The following is a 26,695-nucleotide window of genomic DNA, read 5'->3' on the forward strand; positions in this document are numbered from 1 at the left end:
AACCCTGTTTACCTTGCAAAACCCTTAAAAAAAAGGCAATAAAGCAATTGAATAGCCCATGTGTTCTACTGATAGTTACACAATGTTAAGAGATTTAAAATAAGACGTCTAACATATTTGGTGGACTTTTTGAAGGAGTAAAAAGGGAAAGGCATGAAGTGCTACCATCTATTATAGGAGGGATTTAATAATATTGAATAGCTCATACATAGATCCAGTAATAATCAAGTATCAAAGTAATATCCTAGAATTAATTTTTGTTTTAATATTTTTACATTTAATATTTTAATATTTAATATTTTATGTTTAATAAACATTAAAACAGACTCTTTACCCCTCCATATCATCACCACTATAAATATCTTGCAAAAAAAGTTGTTGATTGTTAACAGAAAGGAAGATTTGACCATTGTATTAACCAGAATTTTGTTGCTTCCCTATGCTGATGCTATGTTCTTCAGTCACATCCTATTCTTTGAGTCCTCGTTATGGGATTTTCTTGGCAAATATACTAGAGTTGGATTGTCATTTTCCTTTCAGTGAATTAAAGTAAATAGAGGCTAAGTGAATTGCCCAGGTTCACATAGCTTGTAAATGTCTGAGGTCAGATTTAAACTCAGGTCTTCCTGACCTCCCAGTCCAGCATACTACTCCTGAGCCAAATAACTATTTTTTTCATACTGTATCAGTTATTTTAGTTTTTTATGGATATTGTTCCTTTGTCTCTGATTTCATCTATATTTTAACAAGTAGTAATAGGAGTGTTCTTGTTATTATACTGTCCCTTTATGAACTTCTTTTCTTTATTTGAACATTCAATTTTTACTTTTCTTCTGTTACATGTAAACAATTTTTCATATTTTAGAAAAGGATTTTGAGTTCCAAATTCCCTCCCTTCTTCCCCTCCCCCTTCCTTGAGAGAAGGCAAGTAATCTAATATCAATTATACATGTGCAGTCATGCAAAATATTTCTATATTAGCCATGTTACAAAAGAAAATGCAGATCAAAAAAACAAGAATAATAAAGTAAAATCTATCTGCTTCAATCTGCATTCAGACTACATCATTTCTTTCTCTAGTGGTAGATAGCATTTTTTTTATCAGAAGTCCTTTGGAATTACATGAATTTATTTTCTATATATTAATTTTTTAGAATTTGCTTTTTATTATTGATATAATTGTTTATCTGTATATCTTTAGGGATGGGACTTTCTTTCCTCTATATAACTGATTCCAGTACTTCATTTTGGCATGGAAATGGCCTTGCATTTTGGGAGATGATGCTAGTAGAAAATGTGCCCTTGAAGGTTCTTCTACAGTGGGTAGTAGATTTCAAATATGATCCCAGAAACAGTAACTACTTTCAAGCTCAGCCTGAAATACAAAGAGGATATGCATATTATATGTATAGAGTATAACCCTGGAGTCAGGAGACCCTGGGTTCAAATCCTGCCACAGACATTTACTAGCTGTGTGACCCTTGGCCAGCACTTATTCTCAGTTAAGAACGCTTACTTTTTAAATGGGGATAATAAACACTTACTGTTGTGAGGATCAAATGAAATAACAATTGTAAACTGCTTAGTGCAGTAAATATGGCAAATAGTAGATGCTGTATAGATGTCAGATAATAGTAGCAGTAGTAGTAGTGATTACTAAATGTTCTATCTAATCTAATGAGAGACCAGATTTGTACTCAGATGTTTTTTTAGTAGAATCTGACTCTCTGTGACCCATTATGAGATTTTCTTGGCAAAGATACTGGATTGGTTTTCCATTTCCTTCTCCAGCCTATTTGACAGATGAGGAAACTGAGGCAACAGGATTAATGACTTGCCCAGGGTCACATAGTATTTGAGGCTAGATTTGAAATTAGGAATAAAAGTCTTCCTGACTTCAGGCTAGACATTCTATCCAATGCACCACCTATATATCATGAATACTTCATTTAAAATGATCAGAAAATACTGCAAAGGTTATAGCAAGAATAAACATACAAGTACTTCCTCTTTTTTAAGGTTTTTTTAGTTTTTTTGCAAGGCAAATGGGGTTAAGTGGCTTGCCCAAGGCCACAGAGCTAGTTAATTGTTGTGTCTGAGGTTCAGATTTGAACTCAGGTACTCCTGACTCCAGAGTCAGTGCTCTATCCACTGTGCCACCTAGCCGCCCCATACAAGTACTTCCTTGCAAGACCTTGGGGGCATAAATCCTCCCTCTACTATTTCAGTGTGTGGGGAGAGGGGATCACACTCATAGGTTAGCTCAGTTCCTATATAATATTAGTCCCACCAAGTTCAAATGTAAAGCTAATAGTTCTTGCTTCCATTGGGCTCATTTCCTAGAGATGTGCATCTCAAAGGGATCTCTACTGAATTCTCTGGACAACAACCAGTTTATATTCCTGGACTCTCAGGTTCCCATGACTTGTATTCCTAGGCCTGATGGGAGACTCCACTCCCTGCATCTAGAGTAGAACAGCACAGACTCAAAAGTCAAAAAACCCTATTCTTTTTTGGAACTAAATTCTGTCTCAGACACTTAATACTAGCTTAGCTATGTGACCTTGGACAAGATACAACCCATTACCTTGCATGAGCAAAATAATAATAATAATAATAATAATAATAATAATAATATAATAACTTAAGGAGATAAAGCAATCAGAGAAAATAATTATCTCAAAATGAATTTCTGACTACAAAGTGCCCTGCATGTAGGTAGGCCTGCAAGTAAATAAAGCTTGTCCTTGAAGTTCCTTGGAGATATCCTTGCTCTGAGTTCCCATGTAAATAGATTCTTCAAGATTCATCAGTTTCATTACAAGAGAAATTAAGACTTTCTGCTATCTCTGTTCTCTTCTAGGGTTTACCTATATTTGGTCTGAAGGAATGAAACTGTGATTCTCTATTGTTTATAAGAAAATCCAAATTGAATACTTTCCTATTCCTTTATCCGTATTTCACCTCATAATGAAAAAGGGATATTTCTTGCTTTTTAGGGTCAAAAATCTCTTTCTGAATCTCTATCAATTCTGTCATTAATCACACAAAGGGGAACCATAAGATTTTTGCATTTATCAGATACATGAATACAGTATAGAATGCAAATTAATATAGTGAGGAAGTGAAGTAAACATTGCAAGCATAGATTGTATCAGTCAGGAAGGACAGACTTTTGACTCTTCCTCTTTTATTTGACCAAGAAGGCAGTTTTATTGTTCTATGTGAGTAATCTATGTGAGTAGAATCCATGTCTTTCTTGGTGAAGATAATGGAGTGGATTGCAATTTCTCCAATGAGTTAAAGTAAATAGAGGTCAAATGATTTGCCAAGGAGTCCACAGTTAGTAAATGTCTGAGGCCAGGTTTGAACTCAAATTTTCCTGACTCCAGGCTCAGCACTATCCACTGAGTCATCTAATAATCTTTGCATATCTATCTCTTTAATTCCAATTAGTTTTCAGATTGTAAGAATGGTTCAATAGCAATGAACAGCATGAACTGTGGTCTGCTTTATACTTTAAAATGTATATCTTAAATGTCACATATCATGGCAAGTTGAATGGTCTTCATATCTTTCTATATAATGAAAATATAATACTCCTGTGTTTGATATGGGAAAGGAGATTTGACTTTTGATTGTTTGAGAGAATGCTGTATATGATGATGCATGTCTCAAAAAAGGATCTCAGAAAACAGAGGTTGAAGGGGACAAAGAGCAAAGTATCTCAATGTGAGAAATGTAGGGTGTTGGTCTTCACAGGGTGTGGAGGGGAGTCCTTAGGGAATCCATTACAAAGGAGGAATGGCCCAGCCAATCACAAGACTGGAAGAGTTTTCCTAATCCCATTCCAGGGATACCAAACCCCAAACCGGTTCTCAACCTGTCAAGAGTGACCCAGAGATCTTGACTTAATGCTACTGAGTTTGCACAATTAGGTAATTGAATATCAACCCACTCACCCCCTGTGATGATTGGGGTTCTTTAGCATATCATGCTTCAGATGATGTGTGTGGGGATCATATTAGGGGCATATCATGGAATGGATGGACCTTTGAGATTGTAACTAAAACTCTGAGAGCCTATGAACATCCAAGAGGGAGGGGAAAGAGTTTCTGAAGACCATAAATTACCTGACTTTGAAGACTAATTCGTGCTTCACCCCAGGTGAAGTATCCATACCTTGTAAGGTGTATCTTGCAAGTTTTGTGAATAAAATGTACAATTTTCTCTCACTCTAGCAGGTTTTTCTTTTCATTCATTTATAGCAATTTGGGTGATCGTGCCAGGATCTTCAGAACCCCCTCAAGGAAGCCCCAGAAGAGACGGGGGAAGGAATGTTCATAGCTTGATCCTCACTTCCTTTCCAGGGTTCCCTCGGGTGGATCTCTGAATGGACCTGACACCCTGCCATTGACAGGGAGAGTGATGGAAAATTGTGGAAATGACCCAGAAAGGTAGGGAAACTTCAGTTTTTATCTTTCAAGGCTGATTCTAGATAATTCCAGGAAAGGAAGTCCTAGATGGGAGGCCAAGGGTGGAAAAGGCAACTCAGGGAGGGGAGGAAGAGACCCCCCCCATCCAATACCCAAGGAGATGCCTTTAGTTAGGAAATGAGTTATCTGGGACAGTGAAGATGCTATCCAGGGGAAAGAGAAAAGTAAGTTCATCAGATACTGCTATTCTGAATGGCCACAAATCCCCATCCAAAGACTGTCTGGTAGCCAAGGTCTAGGTCTGATGAACAGTGAACCAATAAGGTACCTTTAAAGAGAAGATGGAATACGCAGCATGGTGGATAATTGGGGGTGCTAAAGGGCAAGTCTGGAGAGAGGAGAAAAAGAAATGCTTTCTAAATTAAGGAGGTGGCTAGGTGGTGCAGTGGATAGAGCACCGGTCCTGGAGTCAGGAGTACCTGAGTTCAAATCCGGCCTCAGATACTTAATAATTACCAAGCCACTTAACATTTGCAAAATCCTAAAAAAAAAAAATAATTAATTAAGGAAGCTGATTGGATGCAATGCTGTGTGAGTGAGTTTGAATGTTCCTGCAGGAGTGTGTGTATTTGTTCTGTCCTGTCTTGTGTATGTGTCTCTTTTAGGCATTTGTTCTGAGGACTCAGCTTAAGTTTTAAAAGAGGGAAAGCTGGGAGTTGGGCCCAGGAGTTTCAGAAGGTGGGGGAGAAGGAAGTAGTGTGCGGTGGAAATCAGCCCTTCCCTCACTGAGCCAGTGGTAGCTGTGCAAGGTGTGTAGAGTTAAGGGAAGGGGGGGGGGATTCGTAAAGAGAAAAAGCTGTGGTTTGGGGAAAGTTTAGAAGAGTTTAAGAGAAGGGAAGGATTGAGAAGTTATAGGAGGGAAGATTTTTTTTATCTTTACGAGTGCTTATAAAAGATTCCGTGCTTTCTCCCTGGATTTTGAGAACTTTGTAAAGTGGCTACAAATCATTCTAAGAGGAGAAGGAAGTGGTTGTGCAGTGGCCCCCAGGTGGAAATCAGCCCCTCCCTCACCCAGTTGCACTGTGGTACTGTGCTAGGGGTGCAGAATTAAAGGGGAGGGAGATTCTTAAAGAAAAAAAAGCAAGTTGTGCTTTGGGGAAAGAGTTTAGAAGAAGTTCAAGAGAAGAAAGAGCCTTTAAGGGAAAGAGTGAGAAGTTAGAGGAGGGAAGATTTCCTATCCTTATGCTTTCTCCCTGGGTTGGGGGAAGGGTTGGTGGGTTGGACACGTGGTGGTCTTGATCCCATTGCCATCTTGTTAAGACTTGAACCCTAGACTGAGTCTTCCTAAGTGCCCCACCCACCCATGGAGGGAGGTGGGAGAGACAGGAGAACTCAAGTGCTTAAGCCTTAAAGGGAGAGATCCCTCCAGAGATGGGATGTGTGATTGGGGAAAAAATGTATAAGAGGGGTAAAGAGACTCCTTTATTGAGAGGAAATCACGTTTAATGAATATTTGCTGGCCATGTGGCCCGAATGATGACTTGCATTATTTTTATAGTTTTTAGAGTTTTGGAAAGCATGCTGAGGGTTTTAAAAGAGGGATACTAGTGTTGTCACATTCTGACAAAATTTGTACAGAATGGGAGGAATTAAATAACCTAGATTGTTAAATTAGTTTGGGATTAAACCATTTTAACACTATTGTAACTTTTGCAAGGAGTGATGTGGTTTGGGATTTTAAACTATTGTAACACCTTTGGGTTAAAGAAAAGTGGTATTGTGTTACTAAGAAGAAAAATACCTAGGTTTACAGGGATGTTTACTGATTTCTTTAGGATAAAAGCTCTAATTGGTTTTAATGTTAAGTTTAACAATGCTAACAATTGTATTTTTATTTTGGATAGAGCTTTTGGAATGTGAGTGCTAGATTCTCTGTATAAGGTACTCTAAAATTTTTATCAAACTAAGCTGTTGGGAAGTTAGTTGAATTGTAGTTACATTGGGGTTTTAAACGTATCATGTATGAGATTGGATTCTGAGAATTTGGGTAAAGAGACAAAAGTGTAAAGAACATGGGATATTCATTTTGCTCTTGTTCTAAGGGAAATGAGATGTTTAATAATCTTAATGTTTAATGTATATTAACAATGTATGTTTAATTTTAAAGAAGTGAAGAATGTGGACTTCTCTCTTGGTAACTGCAGGCAGCTGATGGGGGGCTCTGAACAAATGGCAATTGTGGGCCCTATTGTAAGGTAACTTATTGATGAATAAGATGTTTTTATCAGTTATGTGATATTCTTTTGTAACTGCAAAGACATAATATTTGCAATATTTAGCTATCTATTGTGAATATGTTATTTAAATACTGTATTGTTAAAGCCTGGGATTAATGTGTGATTGCTTTGAAGGACAATAAGGTAAATATGAAAAAAGTATGACCTTTTCTGGGATAGATCTGTGGGTTCATGAATAATGTAATAATGGAGGGATTGCTTTGTACAATCTAGTAAGTGGTGTGTTACTCTGTTACTCTTATTGCTGTTCTGTTATAATGAAATTAATAATGCATGTTGGAAATTTAAGGCTTCCTAAAATGTTTTAATGGTTTTAAAGAATTCTGAAAAGTAATTTGTATGTTGGGGGTGGCTAGGTGGCTCAGTGGATAGAGCACCGGCCCTGGAGTCGGGAGACCTGGGTTCAGGTCAGGCCTTGGATACTTAGTGATCGCTTAGCTGTGTGACTTTGGACAAGTCACTTAACCCAATTTCCTCGGGAAAAAATAATCATTTGTATGTTGGATGGTGAAGTACCCATACCTTGTAAGGTGTATCTTGCAAGGTTCATGAATAAAATGTACAATTTTCTCTCACTCTTTTCATTCATTTATAACATTCTAGAACCAAGTAAATAAAGTCTCTTAATTCTGCAGTCTCTTGCTTAACATTCTCTCAGACATTTAGGATTTATGTTTTCCTCCACCTACTAAGTTTAGTTGTTCAGATGTTTTCAGTTATGTAAAACTAACTCTTCATGACCCATTTGGGGTTTTCTTGGCAAAGATACTAGAGTGGTTTGCCATTTCCTTCTCCAGTTCATTTGACAGATGAGGAAATTGAGGAAAATAAGATTGAATGATTTGCCCAGGGTCACACAGGTGGCAAATGTATGAGGTGAAATTTGAATTCACATCTTCCTGACTCTAGACCCTGAGTTCTATCCAGTGCACCTCCTAGCTGCCTTGAGGGAGTTTCCATTTCTGAAGTCTGAATTGTTTACTTTTCAGGCAGTGGTCTACAAGCCAGATAGGTTGCATTGATAATCTGTAGGACAGAATGAAAGGTATAGTATGAAACAATGGAAGAAACCAGATTTTTGGAATCTGGCTCTACTAGCTGCTTTGTCTGACTTTATATACATAGATAGAGATTATGGTTAAACCCAGGAGAGTTGATGAGAGCACCAAAAGAGCATAAATTATCTGTCTATATACATACAGTGAGATCATGTAAATATCTAATAATCTAAACATCCAGTCATCCTGATCTATATCTTGTTGCTGGACCCAAATGGCTCTGGAGGAGAAAATGAGGCTGCTGACTGACTACACAGGTCTCCCTTACTTAAATCCAATTCATTTGCACGTCATGGTCACCATTCTGATGTCAAGTCCCTCTCTAAGAAAGGACAAGTAGCAACAATCTTTTTAAGTGACTATAGCCTTTGAAGGACTTGGGTTTGAATCATGAAGCAACAAGATATTGAAACTTGGTAGCAAAAATGTAGATTTGCCATCTATATCTGGAGAAAAACTTATGGTGTCTGAATGCAGATCAAAGTAGACTAGGTTTACTTTTTAAAACTTTTTTTAAAGTATTTTTTCCTTTCTCATGGTTTCTTTCTTTCTTTTTTTTTTTTAGGTTTTTGCAAGGCAAATGGAGTTAAGTGGCTTGCCCAAGGCCACACAGCTAGGTAATTATTAAGTGTCTGAGACCGGATTTGAACCCAGGTACTCTTGACTCCAAGGCCGGTGCTTTATCCACTAAGCCACCTAGCCGCCCCTCATGGTTTTTCCTTTGGTTATAATTCTTTCTTTTAAAAAAAATTGTATAAATATTTTATTGTTTTCCAAGTATCTCTAATGGTATATGATTCTTCTTTCATAACATGACTAATATGGAAATATGTTAAAACATGACTGTACATGTACTACTTTTATCATATTACTTGATGTCCTGGGGAAGGGTGGTAGAGAAATGTGGAACTCAAAAGCATGCTAAAAACTTTGTATGTAATCGGAAAAAATAAAATAGCAGAATATAAAATAAAAAATGTAACTATTTTTGAACAGAAAAGCTCATGTTTCTAGCAAAAGAATAATGCTTTAATAATATTACGCAAAATGTCCTCCTAGCCACTACTAATTTTCTAGCATCATTGACTTTAACCTGGTGGATGTTTCAAACTGTTGCTGCATGTGCCAGATTCATGACACTGGCTAGCTAAGCAGATGTCCCCTGTAGAATTTTGCTGGCCAGGGTCAAATGACTAAAACTGGAAATTCAGAGAGGTGACTTGTCCTATTTTCTGTAAAAAGAAGTTTTCCAAAAATTCCCTGTTTTTGAAAATGACATTCATATTTTCTCATCTTATTAGCACAGAAGAAACTAAAATATAAGAATCCCAAAGTCATGTTTTCACTGTTTCTTTTATCCAAAATATGACACACAATTTTTTCTCAGCCTATTGTCAGCATCTAATCTTTGATTAGCACTGCAGATAGAGGAAGAAGAAAACAGATTGAGAAATGTCTCATTGTTTTCAATAATAAACTTTTCCCTAATACAAAAATCCTGAATATTTCTTTAGTGTTGCTTAAATCTTACAAAATCGCAATTTGATCTACCTACAATATCTCAGTTTATCAAAGTCATTAATAAAAATATTAAGACATCCCCTTTGGACAGTCTCCTAGTCTTCCCAGACTATTCCAGTTCTGGTTAATACAATGCAATACTTGGGACTGACTGGTTATTCAACTGTTTCTGACTCTCTGCCTAACCATACTAGTCTGGCAAGCATCTCTTTCTTGTTCATCATGTTGGTAGGAGATTATATATCTACATTTTGATAAAACTTTTGATAAATTATACCTTCAACATTCCTTTGATCCATTCTTTTTTTTTTTTTTTTTGGTAAGGCAAACGTGGTTAAGTGGCTTGCCCAAGGCCACACGGCTAGGTAATTATTTAGTGTCTGAGACCAGATTTGAACCCAGGTACTCCTGACTCCAGGGCCGGTGCTTTAACCACTACGCCACCTAACCGCCCTCTTTAATCCATTCTTGTAAAGAGGAAATAGGATTGGTCTTACTTGATATTTTTATATGTATATACATATACTATTTTGACACAACTTTTACTTCCCAATACACTCCCTCCCCACCCACAAAATACTTTGCTAAATGAAAGCAATTAGATGACACAGTATGTAGAGTGCTGGATTCTAGAAGTCCTGAGTTCAAATCCAATCTTAAATACTTTGTAGGCTGTATGACTTTGGGCAAGTCACTTTAACTTGTCTGCCTGTTTCCTCAGATGTAAAATGGGATTAATAATGGCACCTTCCTTCCTAGGGTTGATGTGAGGATGAATGACATGAAATTTTTAAAACATTTTGCAAAATCTGAAAAGGTTATATAAATTTTAGTTATTAATAATTATTATATTATTTATACAAAAACACCTGAAAAAACTAAAAAAAATTTAAAAACTAAAAAAACTAAAAAAAAACCCCTGAATTTCTCTTGATGAAACTCTTTGTGGTTATAGCTCCCCCCAATATGTTTGTTATTCATATGGTTAATAAAATATGTTATAATTTAACCAAAAATTGAAATTAATCTCACTGGTCTATAATTTGCAGATTCTTTTCTCTTTCAGTTTTGAAAATCAAGATATTAGCCCAATTTTGGGTACACTTGTTATTTTCTTAAAAAATAAAAAGGGGGCAGCTAGGTGGTGCAGTGGATAGAGCACTGGCCCTGGAGTCAGGAGTACCTGAGTTCAAATCCGGCCTCAGACACTTAATAATTACCTAGCCCTGTGGCCTTGGGCAAGCCACTTAACCCCATTGACTTAAAAAATCTAAAAAATAAATAAATAAAAATTAAAAATAAAAAGACCATTTCCATTTACAGAGAAGAGCAAACAACTATGGGTTGAAACCCATGAATATTACTTTCTACTTCTTTTCCTTTTAAGTAAATAATAAATGCAATGTTTTAAAGTTGTCCTATCTGGGGTTCCTTTTAAACTTCTTTCTGTTCACTTCTGTCCAGTTTTTTTTTATCTTTTAATGACTGAAGCATATGTAATGGTTGCTTGATCTTTTGATGCTAACATGTTATAAATAGCTTGTACTCTCAAAGATGTCTACAACTTCCAGATGTTCTTGTATATCCTCTTTTACTTACTCGCTCCTGCAGCCAGGAAAGTACACCTTACTCCTAATGGGGTCATCAAGGTGAAAATGCCTCAGACACCTGGTCAGGAAAATTAATACAAAAGAACATCCCAGTCCTTGGGCACCTTTCCTGGCCTGACCAGCCTAGGAAGCAACCACAATTTAGCCTGTTAAGACCCATAATTTCCTTCCAGTCAAGAACTTCTACCTTTGACATCCTAAGCATCTCCCCTGAGTCATATCCTTCTTCCTCTTGCTATACTTTGCTCTTGGTACTTGTTGTCCTCACTACCACCCATCAATTGTCAGTAAATTGCCACTTAACCTTTCCCTGAATGACTTAGGAGTTCATGCCTTCCTTTTTTTTTTAATTTTCAAAATTTTTTTCCAATTACTTGTAAAGATAGTTTTCAACATTCATTTTTATGAGATTTTGAGTTCCACATTTTTCTCCTTCCTTCCCTTTTCTTCCCCCTCCCCATGATGGTGATTTGATATAGGTAATACATGTATAATCATGTTTAACATATTTCCATATTAGTCATGTTGTAAAAGAAGAATCAAAGCTAAAGGGAGGAAAAACACCAGAAAGATAAAACATAAACTTAAAAAAGCGAAACAGTATGCCTCGGTCTGCATTCAGATTCCCTAGTCCTTCCTCTGGATGTGGATAGTATTTTTCATCAAAAATCTTCTAGAATTGTTGATCATTATAAAATGTTGCTCTTAATGTATAGAATGTTCTCCTGGTTCTGCTTACTTCACTTGGCCTCAGTTCCAAGTCTCTCCAGGTTTTTTTGAAATCTGCCTGCTCATGATTTCTGATAGAACAATAATATTCCATCACATTCATATTACCACAATTTGTTCAGTCATTCTCCAATTGATAGACATTCCCTCAATTTCCAGTTCTTTGCCACTACAAAATATTTTTGTACATGTGTGTCCTAATCCCTTTTTTATGATTTGAATCTGTGCCTTCCTTTTGGTAACCCCACACACCAGATTCAGACTAATGATGGACAGTTCTTCTAATAAAATGTATGGGGTGTTGTCAGACCCTTAGTGACCCCATTATCCTGATGAGTATTTCAGTTTGATTAAGGAAACAAATGCAAAGGCTGTAAGTCTTAAGCCTATGTATCAACAAATAAGTACTCCCACTCCTCAAGAATTACCCTATATGTGGAGGAACTAGACAGCACTTGAAAAGATGATCCTACATTCTTTCTTCCTACCGGCTTCCTTCTTGCTTTCTTTCTCCCCTCTTTCTCCCCTCCCCTTTATTCCCCTCCTCCTCTCCTCATTCTCCTCTTTTTCTTCTTGGTTCTCCTCTTCCTCCTTCCCCCTTTCCCTTCTTTGTCCTCCTCCTTTCCTTGCTAAGCTTTCCCAAAGTTCCAAATTATTTTTCTAAATAGCTGTTATTCTAATTTTCAGAAAACTCATTACTTAAATAAGATTTTTCATCTCTTATTACTAAGCTTTTCATTCTCTTTCTAGTTCTTTCATCTAAAACTCTTAATTTATAATATCTTTTTAAAAAAATCTGTTATTTAATTTCAGAAATTCTAATAAACCTTATGCTTAACAACATGGGATTGATGATCAACCTTAATGGACTTGCTCATTACATCAGTGCAACAAGCAGGCACAAATTTGGGGTATCTGTGATGGAGAATACCATCTGTATCCAGAGAAAGAATCATGAAGTTTGAACAAATAATTTTAAAAAATTATCTTATGTAAATTTGATATCTCTTATACTTTATTTTTTTCTTTAAGGATATGATTTCTCTCTCATCACATTCAACTTAGATCAATGTATACCATGGAAACAATGTAAAGACTGCCTTCTGTGGGGGGTTGGAGGAGGGAAGCAGATTAGGGGGAAAAATTGTAAAATTCAAAATGAATAAATAAATTTAAAAACAAACAAACAAAAAACCTATGCTTAAGCAATAACTTTACTCACTGCAGCTGTGAAATTTCTCTTCCTCTAGGCTTGTGTTTTAGCTGTATTTGGATTCATAGCATTTCTTTATCATCTGGGTTTTATATTTTTTCATGTTTCCAATTTTATTTCTGATTTAGGAATTTTTGTCTAAGTCAGACTCCCAACTTCTTTTTAACACTTGCATGGGATAGGAGGCCAATGTTTTGCCCTTTCTGTATTCTCTAGGACAGTGGTCAATCAACTATGGCCTGAGGGTCAAATCCAGCCTACTGCTAGTTTTTGTACAGCCAGGCATCCTGGTCTGGTCTAAGGTCCTACTATTGACCCTTCCTCCTGCTGGTTTTTGCAGTATACAAAGAACTGGTAGGTTACAGGCTCACCTGTGTCTTCTAGAAACAGTCCTGAGTTCTTCAAGATCTTCAATGGCATTTTCCTGGGTGTGTTGACTGATCACTGCCCATCTATAGGTCCCTACTTAACCATCCCAGGGTCACTTCCTTGGAGCACTCTGATTTTTCTGGCCTCACATTTGGGGGGCTTCCTAGTTATGGTCCTCCTAGATACCAGAAGACATCTGGTTATTGTGGTTGTCCTATTCACCTCCTCTGGCTGGTCCCCTCAGTGACTATAGGCTTCTGGGTGATCTTGGGCTAGATGAAAGTACTTAAAGTAGTTTCTCTATTTCTTTATTTAAAAATTTTATTATTTAAATTAATTTTTATTTAATAATTAATTTATTTAAATTAATAATATTCATTATTTAATATTAATCAAATGGTATTGATGGAGTTAAGTGACTTGCCCAAGGTCACACTAAGTGTCTGAGTCTGGATTTGAGGCCAGGTCCTCCTGACTCCAGGGCTAGTGCTCTGTCCACTCTTTTTTTTATTCTTTTTTTTTTTTAGATTTTTGCAAGGCAAATGGGTTAAGTGGCTTGCCCAAGGCCACACAGCTAGGTAATTAATAAGTGTCTGAGGCCATATTTGAACCCAGGTACTCCTGATTCCAAGACCGGTGCTCTATCCACTGCGCCACCTAGACCCACCCCTCTGCCCACTCTTAATCACTAGGTATAGTTCTCTTATTTTATCGTTTCTTGAGTGCAAAAACAGGAATTAGGCTATTCTGTTCATATTCACTCAGCCATCATGAATAGAAATACCACTTCTTCTTGGTCTTTCTCTGCCTCTCACCCTCTTACACATTTAGAATTTTATACTTACTTCTACCTCCAAAGCTAGATAACTAAAAACAATGATGACACAAAGTTTGAGGAAATTTTCTACTCAGCTTTACAAAAATCAGAATCTTACTTGGTTACTTAAGTTACAATGAACTAAAGGATCTTGTATATTAGGGAAAAAATGGTACTTTTGTTTGTAGCATGAATGATGAGAATAACCAGCATTTGAAAAGCTCAAGTTTGTTAGCACAAAGTAAAATACACAGAGAATGCCATATAAGATATTAACAAGAAGTAACATTAATTCAAATGATAGTTATTTTGTCCCTATCTGGAACTTAGATTTTTTTTCTGAAAAGTAAATTTAGGTACAAAATATATCACAATCTTTCCTGCTTAATCTTTTATAACTTAACTCAGAACAAAAAGATGAAAACTTAGAATATTTCCCTCTATTAAATTTTACTATACTACATGTTTCAGTCTTTGGCTTATCTTTATTTTATTCTGGTCCAAATTGGCAACAAGAACATAATTTTCTTTCTCAAGTTGCTTTCTAATTGCTCCCTGAGAGATGATTATTAGGAGGTGGAGGTCATATTCTTTCCAGAATTCAACTGCATGAAGACTGTTAGCTGCTGAGGAGTTTCTTATTTTGATAATTACAAGACTTCATTGATTATATTAATAGTCAGATTCAATAACCTTTACATTGTTGTTGATATTGTTGTTCACTTGTGACTGATTCTTCATGATCCTGAGGACCATACCATCCATGAGGTTTTTCTTGGCAAAGATACTGGAGCAGCTTACTATTTCCTTCTCCAGGTCATTTTTACAAATGATGAAATTGAGATAAACAGGGTTAAGTAATTTAGCAAGGGTCACACAGTAAGTGTCTGAAGCTGGATTTGAACTCAGGTCTTCATGAATACAGGCCCAACAACTTCATCCTCTGTGACATCTAATAACCTTTGCATACCTATCCCTAATTCCAATTTGTTTTCAGATTGTAATAATGGTTCAATAGCAATGAATATCATGGTTATGGGAGGCTTTAAACATTCAAATTTTTATGGTCTATTGAATGGTCTTCATATCTTTATATGCAATAGAAAAATAACACTCAGTCTTATTTAAATGAGATGGGGAGGAACAACTCTGTGCTTCATATGGGAAGGGAGATTTAACTTTTTATTGTTTGAGAGAATAATGATTGTAATGATGCATACTTCAAGAAAGGATCAGGGCAGCTAGGTGGTGCAGTGGATAGAGCACAGGCCCTGGAGTCAGGAGGACCTAAGTTCAAATTTGGACTCAGACACTTAATAATGGCCTAGTTGTGTGACCTTGGGCAAGTCACTTAACCCCATTGCCTTAAATAAATAAAAATAGAATTAAAAAAAGGGTCCCAATGGAGAGAAACTGAAAGGGACAAAGAGCAAAAATCTCTAGAATCAAGTAAATAGTCTCTTAAGTAGTTCTTAAGTATCTTTCTTAGTATTCTCTCAGATACATAGGATTGGTATTTTCCTTCATATACTACTTTTGGTTCTTCAGTTTTTCCAATTATGTATATCTCTTCATGACCTCAATTTGGGGTTTTCTTGGACAAGATATTGTAGTAGCTTGTCATTTTCTTTTCCAGCTCATTTCAGAGGAGGAAAATGAGGCAAACAGTCATATAACTTGCCCAAGATCATAAAACGAGTAAATGTCTGAGTCTTGAGGCCAAATTTGTACTCAGAGATGTCTTCCTGAATCGGATCAAAATGATTTCTTGGCTCCATTGCACCACCTAGCTGTTTTCCATATGCTGGTTAGCATACAGTATAAAACTCTCCTTCCTCCAATTTTACCTTGGTGAGAGTGTTTGTTCTATTTTTCTCCTGGGACATTCAGGATTCTCTACAAACACTGGAAGTCAAGGGACATGATTGGGTTCATATATGTCTGAAGGCTCCAGTTCAATGTTTAAAAGATTCTCTCTCTCTCTCCCTCACACACACACACACACACACACACACACACAAACACACACACAAACACACACACATGAGCTCTCTCCTCCTCTCTCCTTCCCTCTCTCTCTCTTTCCCTCCTTCCCTGCCTCCCTGCCTCTCTCTCTCTCTTTCCTTCCTTTCTTTCCTCTCTCTCTGTGTCACCATTTCTGTCTCTCTCTCTTTCCCCACTTCCTCCCCTCTCTCACCTTCTGTCTCTCTCCACTTCCCTCCTTCCTTCTCTTTCTATCTCTCCTCCTTCCCTGCCAACCAAATGAATTAAGTCCCTTATAGGCAAGCAGCTCAATATCCTCTAAGCCAATCAAAAGACACATCTCCCTCCGCATATGCAGGATGCAGCATCACTGGGCTGTCTCTCCTCCATTTCACTAGTGTGGGAACCGATGCTTCACAAAGAATAAATTGCTCTAGTCTTTGTTATTCCAAAATCACTGACAGCCAATAGTTTTCCCCACAACAAAATCAGAAGCTTCTTTTCCATTCCTTTAAACACCAGGGCTCAGATGGATTTCTTCCTTTACTCTCTGCATCAGAGTCAATAAACACTTTTTTTAAAGCATCTACTATGTGTAAGAAACTGCTAAGTAATATAGATACAAAGAAATGAATAAGTCTGGTCTATCCCTGAGAGGGTTATCAATCTAATGGAGGAAGACAACATATATAAAAAAGCTGAAAAACAAATAAAAAAACCAAACAGGTGCAGGAAAGAGGAACTTGATAGGGTTGGGGGTATTATGAAGATCTTTAAGATGGTGAAAAATAATTGGAGGAAGTGAGAGATTCAGAGTTTATTTCAACAATAATATTTCATCTTATAGATAAGTTTCTGGAAATCATGAAGTCCAGGATAGTAGCTAGATGGGAAATAATGATGTGAATTCCCTGGATTCTTTCCTTAAATGGAGTTTTCATATTAAAAACACTCTTTTATCAAATATTTTAGTATCAAAATCTTCACAAGATTCTACACTGGGATCATTTTCAAGAGGGTCATAAACTGATAACTTCCTAAGAAGTTGTTTTCAAATCTTTGCTCATTTAATCTTAATTTTTGTCTTTTTGTTTTGTTTTAATTAATTTATTTTGAATTTTACAATTTCCCCCTTAATCTTGCTTCCCCCCCCCCCCACAGAAGGCAATCTGTTAGTCTTTACATTGTTTACATGGTATACATTGATCTAAGTTGAATGTGATGAGAGAGAGATCATATCCTTAAGGGGAAAAAAGTATAAGAAATAGCAAAATTACATAATAAGATAACAGGTGTTTTTTTTTTAATTAAAAGAAACAGTCTTTGGTCTTTGTTCAAAATTCCAGTTGTTTTTTTGGATACAAATGGTATTCTCCATTGCAGATGTCCCAAAATTGTGCCTGATTGTAGCACTGGTGGAACAAGCTGATTGAATGAGCAAGTCCATTTAGGTTGATCATTCCCCCCATGTTGCTGTTAGGGTGTACAACGTTCTTCTGGTTCTGCTCATCTTGCTCAGCATCAGTTCATGCAAAGCCTTCCAAGCTTCCCTGAATTCCCATCCCTCCTGGTTTCTAATAGAACAATAGTGTTCCCTCACATTCATATACCACAGTTTATTAAGCCATTCCCCAACTGATGGATACTCACTCAATTTCCAATTCTTTGCCACCACAAACAGGGCTACTATGAATATTTTTGTACAAGTAATGTTTTTACCCTTTTTCATCATCTCTTCAAGGTATAGACCCAGTAGTGGTATTGCTGGATCAAGGGGTATGCACATTTTTGTTGCCCTTTGGGCCTAATTCCAAATTGCTCTCCAGAAAGGTTGGATGAGTTCACAGCTCCACCAACAATGCATTATTAGTGTCCCAGATTTCCCACAATCCCCTCCAGCATTGATCATTGTCCTTTCTGGTCATATTGGCCAGTCTGAGAGGTGTGAGGTGATACCTCAGAGATGTTTTAATTTTCATTTTTCTAATAAGTAGTGATTTAGAGCAATTTTTCATATGTCTATGGATCGCTTTGATTTCCTCATCTATAAATTGCCTTTGCATATCCTTTGACCATTTGTCAATTGGACATTTTTATCTTTATTACATTAATCTCCTTTTGTTTCATTTCAGCCTGTATCAACTATTTCTCTTTTGTCAACTGCCTGATTTATTGCATTGAAAAAAACAACATTCAAACAAAGTCACCCATCTTTTCACCAATTATTTGGCCCAGTTCAGGTTCCTTTTCTCCTCCTCCCCGCCTTCTTTTGCCTCTTCTTTTCAATTTTCCAATCACAGACTCTGGTGAACATTTTTCCTTTAGTTCCTCTGCTGTAAATTAAGTGTGAAGGAACTGTCTTTCCTGTGTTGTCCTATTAGTTTGCAAGGTGAGGAAACATAACATTATCTGTAGAACCGGGAGCCTAGTTGTTACAATGAAGATTTTGTTTCCTGCTTTGTATCAATGTAAAACTGCCTTGTCTGCATAGCCTAGGGCACCAGAAGTTGGCTTCCTGTCAAGCACCTCTGTCTTCAATTGCCATCTGTGAACCAGGCAAGCCTCCTTCCATGATTTTTCAAAGATCAAAGACTGTCTCTTAGTACTCACAGCTACCAGTTCTTTCTCTATCCTGTGATATGTGTCTTTTTTACTTGAATTAAGTAAGTTCAGGTCACTACTCTTGCTTGACTGCCTTTGATCTACTGCTTTGCCCCAGATCATGAGCTCTTGAAGGGCAGGTACTGTCCTGAGCCCCATAATTCATTAGCATAGGACTCTTTCCTTATTGGTGAAGCTCAATGTCTTATCCCAGCATGAGAATTAGCCAAATTGGGAAGATTGGGGAGAAAAGAAAGATTCAGTGTTTTCAGAGTTCTTCTGGCCTCTAGTATTTAGGGAAGATGTGGGAAATTCCAACCTTTTTTCAGGTCTATGAAGGGAGAAAGATTTTGGATAGAACTTAGATCATGTCTTTATTCTAGCTGCTATCCTCAAGGCTTTAGGGAATTTCCCTTGGGTGAGGTCTGGGACTTTTTCCTCTTGGTTGAGCTGTTATCTCTTGGCCAAAGATCCCCCTTAATCTTTATGGTGTGTGTATATATATATATGTATATATATATATATATGTATATATATATATATATATACATATATATATGCACAATCCAGATATACATAATATACACATAGATAAAATCTTATTTAGATAAGGGGATTTATTTTCTGTGTAGATAGTCTTTGTAGAATAGGTTTTTGGTAGAAGGGAAGTCAAGCCTTGGCTGTATAGCACAAGACATTCCTTTTTACATTAAAAATAGTAATCAAGGGACGACTAGGTGGCAAAATGGATAGAGTATTAGCCCTGGAGTCAAGAGCACCTGAGTTCAAATCCTCCCTCAGACACTTTAATAATTACCTAGCTGTGTGACCTTGGGCAAGTCACTTAAACCCATTGCCATGCCAAAAAACAAAACAAAACAAAATAGAATCTGGCATTTAGCCTGAGCCTGTTGTTGAGTCATTTTTTTCAGGCATATCTGATTCTTTGTGACACAGTTGGAATTTTCTAAGCCAAAATACTGGAGTGATTTGGCATTTCCTTCTCCAGTTCATTTTCACAGATGAGGAAAGTGAGGTAAATAAGTTGAAGTGACTTGCCCAGGGTCACATAGTAAGTATCTGAGACCAGATCTGAATTTAGGAAGATATGTCTTCCTGACTCTAGGTCCAGCCCTTTTATCCACTATACTATCCAGGTCCCCTGTTTATATCTCCTCTTCTAGATTAAAATATTAAGGAAGCAGATAGATATAATCCTAACACATTACTTCCTCCCTTTCTCGAAGGCAGAAAGGCCAGCTTTCAGTTACAATTTTTTTTGTTCCCCTTCCTAAAAAGAATTAAAATCTCCTTTGGAGAAAGATGGAGAGATGGGATGATAAGAAATGTCTATTCTTGCTTTTTTGAGAGCTCCATGCATACCACCACAAGAAGTAGTGCTACATTTGTATCTCCAGCTGCTACATTTGTATCCTCAGTCCTTAGTGCAATGCCTAGGACATTAGCTTAATAAACGGTTTACTGACCGACTAGGAGTTCTCAGGGCTTGCCTTTCACTGGGCTTGGCATCCTGAAAATATTGTCATGGATTTCTATAACTGGACTTCTGGTAGCTCAACAAGGTCGCAGAAAGATTCTCATTGTTACCCTTGAGTAAGGACAGGAGCTACTCTCTTTTCCCACAAGGAGTTTACAGAAAAGTTTCCTGAATCTTTAAAAGTTATAGGACTGGTGAAGAAATTTTGATGTGACTTTTTGTAGAATGGGACATCTAGAAATCTTATCTAGATTCTAGTTAAATTGACTTCAGGGAATTGACTGAGGGAATTTGAGTTTTCTTTTTTTTTTCTTTCTTTCTGTTTGTAAATAGTATTTTTTCCAATTACATGCAATAATAATTTTCAAAATTCATTTTTTAAAATTTTATTTTATTTTTTCAACATTTATCCATTTCCAAGTTTATGAATCCTACATTTTCCTACCATCCTCCTTTCCCTCCCCCCCTCCCCATGGTATTAAACAATCTGGTAAAAACTGTATGTGTACAATCATGTTTAACATATTTCCATGTTAATCCTGCTGTAAAAGAGAAATTAGAACCAAGGGGGGAAATCACCATTCATTTAAAAAAAAATTTTTTTTAGGGTTTTGCAAGGCAAATGAGGTTAAGTGGCTTGCCCAAGGCCACACAGCTAGGTAATTAAGTGTCTGAGGCCGGATTTGAACTCAGATACTCCTGACTCCAGGGCCAGTGCTCTATCTACTGCACCACCTAGCTGCCCCCCACAATTCTTTTTTTTAATTAAAGATTTTATTTATTTTGAGTTTTAAAATTTTTCCCTCAATCTTACTTCATAACCTCCCCACCCCCTACCCCACAGAAAGCAATTTGTCAGTCTCTATATTGTTTCCATGTTGTACATTGATCCAAATTGAATGTGATGAGAGAAAAATCATATCCTTAAGGAAGAAACATAAAGTATAAGAGATAACAAGATCAGACAATTAGATATCAGTTTTTTTTCCTAAATTAAAGGGAATAGTCCTTGAACTTTGTTCAAACCCCACAGTTCTTTATCTGGATACAGATGGTATTCTCCATTGCAGACAGCCCAAAATTGTCCCTGATTGTTGCACTGATGGAATGAGAGAGAATCCATCAAGGTTAATCATCGCCCCCATGTTGCTGTTAGGATGTATAGTGTTTTTCTGGTTCTGCTCATCTCACTCAGCATCAATTCATGCAAATCCCTCCAGGCTTCCCTGAATTCCCCTGCCTCCTGGTTTCTAATAGAACAATAGTGTTCCATGACATACTTATACCACAGTTTGCTAAGCCATTCCCTAATTGAAGGACATTTACTAGATTTCCAATTCTTTGCCACCACAAACAGGGCTGCTATGAATATTTTTGTACAAGTGATGTTTTTACCCTTTTTCATCATCTCTTCAGGGTATAGACCCAGTAGTGGTATTGCTGGATCAAAGGGTATGCACATTTTTGTTGCCCTTTGGGCATAGTTCTAAATTTCTCTCCAGAAAGGTTGGGTGAGTTCACAGCTCCAACAACAGACTCCACAATTCTTTCTCTGAATGTGGATAGCATTTTCCATCATGAGTCTTCTAGAATATTGTATTGCTGAGAAGAGCTAAGTGAATCAAGCTGCTCATCACATAATATTGCTGTTACTGTATACAATGTTCACCTTGTTCTACTTTACTCAGTATCAGTTCATGTAAATTTTTTTAGGTTTTTTTTTTTTTTTGCAAGGCAAATGGGGTTAAGTGGCTTGCCCAAGGCCACACAGCTAGGTCATTATTAAGTGTCTCTGAGGCCGGATTTGAACCCAGGTACTCCTGACTCCAGGGCCGGTGCTTTATCCACTGTGCCACCTAGCTGCCCCAGTTCATGTAAATCTTTCCAGGTTTTTCAGAAATATGTCTGCTCATCACTTATAGCATAATACTTGGAAGGGTTTTCAACTAAGTCAGTTTGGTTTCCTGAAGATGAGGATGACTCCAGGTTTAAATCACTGCATGGGAAATTCTTTTTTTTAATTTAATATTTATTTATTCTCATTTTGTACAAATAATGTTTTTATACATTAATAAAATATTCTTGTTTAAGAGTAAACAAAATACCCCCCAAAAAATATAGACTCGCTTGAGCGATAAAGTAAAGGGGAGAGAAAAAAATTAAAATTAAAATTAAAAAAATAATAGTAATAATTGTAGGTATGGCCAGGTGGTGTAGTGGACAGAGCACCAGCCCTGGAGCCAGGAGCACCCAAGCCCATATCTGGCCCCATACACCCAACAATCACCCAGCTGTGTGACATGTAAGCCACCCCAACCCCACTGCCCTGCATAAACCAATAAAAGAAAAAAAAAACCTAATATAAAATAAAAATAGTAATAATTAGTAGGGGTGGCTGGGTGGCAGACAGAGCACTGGCCCTTGAGCCAGGAGCACTGGGGTCCAAATTCTGTTAGGTTTCGGCAGGAAGATAGATTTTCTTTTTTATTATTTTTGGAGGGGGGGAGGATAGATTTTCTTTGCCATTTTTCTTGTTGTCCTTGGGTTGGGGAAGACCATTTTGAGTATCAGGTCATTTTGACTAAGCAAGCAGATATCTCCAATAAACTGCATGTATTGGGGCAATTGTGATTCTCATGTTGTACTTAAATAAAATCTGTCACATTTAATGCTTTGCAACTCTTTCCTAAGAGTTCTGGGGAAGCAAGAGAAAAGACAAAGTTTATTACTCCCTGGACCCAAGAGAACTGTTTGGGGATATGGGGATATCGACAATATATTCAGATAATTGGCTAAGTATGGTGAATTTTTAAAGAGTGGAAGGCATATGATGGAGGGATTGACCAATGATAAATTTTGAAAATGCTCCTGTTTGGTGACTTTCCTCTGAAAATGACTGATTTTATAGAATGGAAGGGTCTTGGTCAACATTTGAGAGTATGAGTAGAATATTCCATGCCTGTTTTCAGTCTTCTTCTAGCTACCATGACTAAAAAAACCCCAAGATATTTGATTGATTATTGGGTTCAGAAGGCACCAAGCAATTAAATTAATTTTCTCTCTTTCTCTCCATCCTCTCTTCCTCTCTCTCTCTCATCCCAACTTCATTTAAGTAAAGAGGCAAGGATTATTGTAAACTTCTAGGTGGGAAAGAGCTATTGCCAGAAAAATTGCTCTCCCCATCTAGATTACCAAGAAGTCATACTATTTCTTCTGTCCCTGTTGTGCCTATTCTGATACTTCTGCAGAAGTATTAGAGACAAAAGAGACCAGGCTGCAATCTCATGAACTTCTTAGAGTCTGAAGAATAAGATACCAGATATCCCTGCCAGAGTTTGCAGGCAACTGATCAGAGTAAGAATGAAGTTTCAAGAGGCTTGCTTGACTAGCTTAACATTATATCAAAGGAAACTAAGGAAAGGCAGCCCTAAATCCTCAGGGTTTCCTAATGTCCTCAGGGATACCTTAAGAACCTTGATGGAAAGAGAGGAGAGATGCAGTTATTCATCTGAGTGACCTCAACTCTTAGTTAAAGTTGGATTTGGGGCAAAAATCCCTAGTTGATATAAAGGAGATATTCTTAGCTTTTTTTTGTGCTGTGGTCCCCTTTGGTAATCTGGCAAAAATCTGACCCCTTCTCAGAACAGTATTTTCAAATGTATAAAATAAAATATATAGGATTACAAAGAAAACAAATATCACAAAACTCCTGTTCCTACTCCTACTATTAGAAAAACAACTTCATGGACCAGAGGTTAAAAATTTCTGATATACTGAAGTTGCTAATCTAAGTACCAATCTTTCTTTGTATTGATTCTCTATTGAGGAGAAAGATGTGCTGAGGATAAAGCTTATGAGTCAGGTTGTACTTTTTCATTTTTTGCCACAAACTAATTAAACTGATTTTTTTCTTTCTTTTTTTTTAAGTTTTTTGCAAGGCAATGGGGCTAAGTGGCTTGCCCAAGGCCACACACCTAGGTAATTATTAAGTGTCTGAGGCCGGATTTGAACTCAGGTACTCCTGACTCCAGGGCTGGTGCTCTATCCACTGTGCCACCTAGCCACCCCTAAACTGATTTTTTTCAATGAACAAAAATCTTTTTTCTCTTTCTTTTACCTCCCCATTTATCAAAATCAAAAATGAAACCCATATGACAAATATTCATAGTAAAGCAAAACAAATGATTATATTGGCCATGTTAAAAAATATGTTTTGATCTGCACTTTGAGTACAATTATTAGGAAGTTGATAGCATGTTTAATCCTGTATCTTTTGGAATTGAGTGTGGTGATTTCAATGATCAGAGTTCTAACATCTTTCAGGGTTGTTTGTCTTTACAATGTTGTTTTTATATAAATTGTTCTCCTGCTTCTGCCAACTTCACTCTATGAATTCATATATTTCTTCCCAGGTTTCTTTGAAACTCTCCCCTTCGTGATTTCTTACAATCCCATAGTATTCCATTCTATTCATAAAACATAATTTGTTTAGCCAATCCCCAACTGAAAGGTAAAAGATTATTTCTGAAAGGACAAGTTGCTTTTCTTCTTGATCTGGGAGAGAGTGAAAGCTTCTAAAACCCAAATGTGAATCCTAGAAATATAGGCCTAGCCAGGGAGGACTTCTGTTGCTTCAGTTTTTAACTGGACTGAGACAGAGAGAAGCATTTATCCAAGATTAGGCAGTAGCAATTAGCAGGAAATGGTACAATGGCAGACAGGGAGAAAAAACAAAAAAACACAAAACTTTCCAGTAGGTGTATTGCATTGAGAATAACAGCGAGGGTATTGATGCTGCTGGAGTTCTCCCTCTCACTATTTCAAACCAATTCAAACTACATAGAATGTATATAGCTGGAATGGATTAAAACCTGACTGTTGTCACTCCTTAGGATCAATGAAAAAATGGCAAAGGTTTAATTCCCTTCTCTGGGTGTTTCAGACATACATTTTTCAAATGATTTTCTGTATTTCCTCAAGCTTTTTGCGAAAGGTAAGGGGGTTAAGTGACTTGCTCAAGGTCACGTAGGTAATTTTTAAATGTCTGAGGCATTTGAATTCAGGTCCTCTTAACTCCAGGATCAGTGTTCTATTACTGCACCATCTAACTGCCCTGATTTTCTTTATTTCTTTAAACTGTTTCTTTTTTCTTGATTTTTGTCTCCTATAAAGTTTACCTGATCACAAATGATCTGTGATTAATGTCTATCAATTGCAATGGGAGGGAAGTGTAATGACTAGCTTGGCTAGTCTCACAGGACTAAATAGGTTAGAGATTTATATATCTGTTCAGAATGTTGGTACTTTATGGCACCCCCCATGGGGGCCTCAATTAAGATAAAAATTTCATGGTTTTGATTGTACTATTAAATCTTGTCAGTATCAGAGAGATGAATCAGGACCTTGCTCCAAAGAGGCTTCTGGTCTCTGTAGCAAAGAGTTCATTAGAAACCTGGACGAAGGGAAAATCAAATTTTCTGAGTCAGCCAGAGGCAGGAGAAAAGTAGGATATGGACAAAATCTGCCCCATCTAAATTTTACCTTCCTTTCATTCCCATTACTTTCCATTATTCTTAATGATCTATTTTCTCTATATTGTTATTATTAACAATAAATAAATCATTTTATTAATTATTAAATTTTTTAAATAAATTAAACAAACTTTTAAATTTTGTTTTGAAATTTAAAAATTTTAACATATTTTTAATATTGTGGAATTTTTGAAATTTAAAAAAATTTTAAAGTATTTTTTAAAAAATAAATTAAAGTTAATAAATTATCCCTTTGGTACTTTAGTTTAATGTTAAATCTAAAGAATATTTCTGATTATACAGTCATCTTAACTATACTGCTAGCCATTTACAATGAGTAAATTATTATATTCTCCAATTATTATATTCTTCCCATATCTCTACAAAAATTATTTTGTAGTTATCTTTTCAATAACTTTCTATAGATGCTGCTTTGTGGATCACAATATATAGTGTCAGACTTTCTAAAACCTGAATTGCTTTGCTGAACTGTTTTTTTCCCCTTCTTTTTTTATTCTTATAAGGGATGGCTGTTTGGGAGAGAGAGAAGGGCAGGATACATTAAGAAATATAGATGATGTTAAAACAAAAGAGTGAACAAGATGTATTTTTTAAAATAATAGATCTCTGCAACTTGGTAGCAATTTGATACATTTTAACCAAGAATCTGATGCTTTTTGCCATTATTTTAAATGGTAATTTCTTGCTGTCTCAACATCCTCATCTATATACCTCAAAGGATCCTCATCAGATATAGATATAACAACAAATTACTAAGCAAATGTAAGCCATTATTATTTTAGTTGATAGTGTTATCACCATCATTATATTGTTAACAGTGTAACAACATTAGAACTCATAGTTATAGGGATTGGTTATCCCAGAAGTTTCCTGTAATTTTATTGTTTGGTTTTTTTTTTTGGATTCTAGATAAGGTTGTATTGTGATGGGTTCTTTTTATTTTTTTTAATTAATTTTCATTCAAGATATTATTTGAGTTTTAAATTTTATTGTTTTTTTGTGTGAAATATA

Source organism: Macrotis lagotis, chromosome 2 (assembly GCF_037893015.1).
Source record: "Macrotis lagotis isolate mMagLag1 chromosome 2, bilby.v1.9.chrom.fasta, whole genome shotgun sequence".
NCBI classification, from domain to species: domain Eukaryota; kingdom Metazoa; phylum Chordata; class Mammalia; order Peramelemorphia; family Peramelidae; genus Macrotis; species Macrotis lagotis.